Genomic DNA, 4,931 nt, shown 5'->3' on the forward strand with positions numbered 1-4,931 from the left:
CCATCACATCAAACTGTCCTCCATAAGCACAATCTCTCACAAGATGGCAGACACAGTGCACCCAAAGTTCCACTCGTTTTTATGTGCATTGAATTTTTTTAAAATCATGCATCGCATTATGAACAGGCAGGACTTCCTTCATACCATTTGGCTGCCATTTTGATATTTTTGATTACACCCTGATGACATCCCACTTCCTTCTTCTCCAAGTCTTCTCGTTGGGAAACCTGAAAAGTTGTTTCCACCCATCAGCAGCAATATTGCGGTGATAGATAAAATATTGGATCGGATTGGATTGGATTGGAATAGCTGCTCATCTCACATCTATTATTCTGTTTGACCATGGATGGCTGACAACAATGAATACATAAATAAAAACAGTAAAATACAAGTAAAACAGTGAAAACCCACAAAACTGAGTGAATATAATTCCTATTTTCTTAGAAGCGTGGCTGGCAATTACTTCAACCCAATCCTTTTCAAAGAAATGGCCGCCATCACAACTGTCCACTCCAACACTGAGAGAGCTACAAGGCCATTTTTCCTTCTGGGGGAATTCTGAGAGTTGAAGTCCACACATCTTAAAGTTGTCAAGGTTGAGAAACACCTCTGCTCTAGGCAGTTGCTATGCTGGCCATTAAATATGTTGGTGCCACCTGATCAACAAAATGGCCACAAACACTTCTTGAAGTAGGTGAGGGGTGTGTGCTGTAAACTGACCAGTGTCCTGTCCATGCACATGTTATTTGTTCACATATTTAAACAGAAAGCAGCTACCTCTAAGACACTTAAGCTGTTTACAATCCAAACCCTTTTGACTATATGAATAACAGGTAGGACTAGCTGGAGGGAGAAAAGATCTGGGGTGGGGAGGGGAGGACACCAGGAATTTTCCTATTGCCAATTTTTAACCCTCTTTACGTAGGATACTGGGCAATTTCAGTATTGGTGGAGCTGGGGGTCAACTTGTTTGTTCTAACTTATAGCTTCTGGCTAGACAGGGTCTATTTCACACAGCCGAGAGAGTTACGCAGGTTGCATTCTGCAGATCTATCACAACTCCTTGGGGTCACTCCGATGACCCGAGCTAATTTATGGCCAGGATAAGGGGAATGCCCCCATTCTGAAGTCTGTTGACATGTGCACACAATTGTTGACAATCCCAGAGAAATATTGTGAGTGTGACTCCCCCCACCCCCATCTGCTGTTTTGCTTGCAGAAGAGAACAGAATAACAGAATTGCAGAAGAACAGAGTTGGAAGGGACCTTGTAGGTCATCTAGTCCAACCCCCCTGCCTACACCATTTTTGACAGATGGCAGTCCAATCCCCTTCTTGAAAGCTTCCAGTGATGAAGCTCCCACAACTTCTAAAGGCAACTTCTGTTCCATTAGATGATTGTTCTCACTGTCAGAAAGTTTCTCCTTATTTCCAGGTTGAATCTCTCCTTGTTCAGTTTCCATCCATTATTCCTTGTCTGCCCTTCAGGTGCTTTGGAAAATAGCTCGACCCCCTCCTCTCTGTGGCAGCCCCAATACAAGTCTATGGTTGTTCTTTCTCTCACAATGCAACCACCAACATCTCCTTCTCTCTGGGAACTGTGTGTTTGTTATGCTTGTCATGTGATTACTTGAGCATTAATCCCAGAAACAAATATTGCCGCTCAGACCACTCCATACTGTATAGTGTACACATTTTGAATTTGAATTTTGCAGAAGAGTATTTTCTTCTGTTTTAGTTCCCCGCACAATACCCAAACCAGGGCTGTATTTAATTTAGACTGAATTGGAAATAGGTTTCCTTGAATTCATATTTTAATGTTATTAAAGGAATGGAATTCAATGCATCTGATTATTCCATGTGTGTTTAGAAAAGTTTAGTATTTTAAAAAGGGTGAAAAGAAAGTGTATTTTTCCCGGTAAGGTCAATGAATATGAAAGAATATAGTGAACTTTGCTAATAAAAATGGCGATAGTTCACAAAGGTTATTAGGTGCAAATAGAAATACATACTATTTCCATAGCAAGGAAGATAACACAGGAATGGTTAAATTGGTCATCTTATTCAAAGAAGAGAATATATGTAAGTACGTTTTTCACTTGGATAATACTTCTGGATTTTGTGCTTGTGATGAAACAAAATTGAAACTTTGACTTTGGTTTTGTTGATAGATTTGTCGTTATAGAAATGGCTAGTTATATACTAACGTGTAAAAGCAAAAACTTGAGGCTGGGGTGTTTTTAATCTTGTACTGTGCTAAAAAGAATCGGAAGTCCACGCTTTTTTCTTTGCTTTTTTCCCTTGTACCTCCCATCTTCTTTCTCCTTTTCTTTGCCTTAATTTTCTATTTCTATTTTTTCTTTGATTTTTATATATGAAATAAATAAATAATGATTATTCCATGTGCGTTGAATTCATTTCCCCTTCAGTCACGTAAAAATGATAACTTGGTGCAATGATTGGCTGAGTTTTGGAACGCTGAAGTGATAGGTCAGGTCTGCAGGCCCTAGATTTAAAGGACGTCCATGTTTAGGTCCACCAGGCTGTATCTGCTCTGGAAGCCAAAACTGCCCATTAGGCCACTGGTTGTTTCAGTTATTAGTTCTTGCTCTCCTGCACTGACTTATATTGGGTGAAAAAACTTATATTGGGTGAAAAAAATTGACTACATGATAGAATTGGAGAAGTGGGAAAAAATGTGGGAAAAGAATTATAAATTCACAATATCGGCATCATATAGAGAAAATTTGTACAAAATGTTCTACAGGTGGCACCTACCACCTGCTAGATTAGCAAAAATGTTCCCAAACAGATCATCTGAGTGTTGGAAATGCAAACAAAAGCAAGGAACATATTATCATGTGTGGTGGACATGCCCTGTAGCGAGAAAATATTGGATAAGGACAATAAAATGAATAGAAGAAATAATTAAACAGCAAATTGAATTAAGACCAGAGAGTTTTCTATTAGGTATAATAACAGGGAAATATGATAAGAAAACAGAGCATTTAATGCTACATTTATTAATGACAGCAAAAATAACTTGCACACAGAATTGGAAAATGATAGTATGTTACCAGAGGAAAATGTGATAAGAAAAATACTAGAGTGTGCCGAGATGGATAAGTTGACCATGGAGATAAAGGAAAGAGAGGGAACGGATTATTATTTGACGTGGAATGTACTGTATGATTGGCTAAATAATAGATATGGAGTTGAACAGAGAAGATGACAATAGGATAATAAGGTAAAAGTTACAGTGGACAAAGATAGATTAAGCAATATAGACAAATGTATAGATAGTTAAGATTTATGTATGTATACAATCACGAAAGCATTGTAATGAATGGAAATGATGTTGTACATAAGAAAAATTGTTTAATAGAAATTATTTTTTAAAAAAAGAAAAAAAATGATTTATGACCTGTCCTCATATTTATTACCACTGCACTAGAGTCATGTGATGAAAATTCGGGCCCTGGGCAACTGCCATGTATATTCACAATGAGTTGCAATGTCCTGGCATCGCCATTTGTAATCGTCAATGGGGGGGAAGCCAGTTTCAATTAACAACTGCATGATTCACTTAACAACCGCAGAAATTCGTTTAACGACTGTGGCAAAACAGTCATAAGATTGGGTGTGATTCATTTAACAACTGTCCTGGTCCCAATTTCAGTTGTAAGTCGAGGGCTGCTGTAGCAAGAGCTCTGCTGTGTTCAGGTTTTGACAGAACATTTGCCATGCTGCTACTATTTTTTTAAAATATTTCCGGTATCTTCCCAAGTTCTGCTCTGCTGCAATGCATTTTAATTCCCTGCTTTGCCTTTATTTTTAGACTACCCTAAAGAGCTTTGTCCCGAGGTATATTTAGCAGGGGAGTGAAAGGGGAATGAGGAATTTCTCCCTTCTCTTGTCTTTTTCACCTCCACCTCTTTTTCCAAATGTATCCCAGAAAGGTGGAGTACCGCATCTTTTTAAATTGCAAAGAGACAAACTACTGCTTTAAAATGCCATGTTCCTTGGGGGAAAGAGGATGTTCATATTTTAAGATGATGGACGTTCTTGTGTCTTCTAATACGGTGGTTGCCAACCAGTGAGCTGGGGACCACTGGTGGTCCACGAGAAAATTTTGGTGGTCCGCACAGAAATGTCACCCCAAAGCACCCCCTCAAAGCAATTAATCCAGGCTGCATGGGAACACAAGGCTGTGGCGCCCATATGGCCCACGGGAACACAAGACTTGCATCACTTGCATTGCGAACACCACAAGGTAGTGAGGGGAGGGGGAAAAGGGCGGAGGGGGGGACTTGCCCCACTCACCCCATGTGCCTGGACTGCCCACCGGGCTGCTTCTTTCCACTTCTTTCTTCTTCTGCTTTTGGCTGCATGCAAGGAAAGCAGCAAAAGTCTCTTTTTCTCTCCCCTAAACTCCACCAGAAATGAGATTTTGGGACCCTGCAAGGCATCCTGCCCCAAGAGGCTGCGCCGGTGCGACAGGTCTCACAAAGACTCATTTCTGGAGTTTGGGAGAGAGAGAGAAAGACTTCTGCTGCTTCTGCTGCTTTCCTTGCATGAAGCCAAAAGTCTCTCTCTCTCTCTCTCTCTCTCTCTCTCTCTCAATCCCCCTGAGAACAGAGCTGGAGATGGTATCCTGCGATCCCAAATAAAGAATGATCGATCGGTAGAAAAACGGGGTGGGGAATTTTCCTGCAGACTTTTTGGGGGATTTTCCCAGGGTCTCTGGTCTGCGGGATTTAAAATTATGAGTTTGGTGGTCCCTGAGGTCCAAAAGGTTGGCGACCCTTCTTCTAATAGAAGCACAGGTAGTCTTGACTTACAACCACAATTGAACCCACATTTTCGGTTGCTAAGTGGGACATTTGTGAAGTGGGTTTTAGCCCCATTTTACGACTTCTCTTGCAACAGTTG

Source organism: Notechis scutatus, chromosome 8, assembly GCF_049901735.1.
Source record: "Notechis scutatus isolate UNSWTSFEM ecotype Mainland chromosome 8, rNotScu1.2, whole genome shotgun sequence".
Classification (NCBI taxonomy): domain Eukaryota; kingdom Metazoa; phylum Chordata; class Lepidosauria; order Squamata; family Elapidae; genus Notechis; species Notechis scutatus.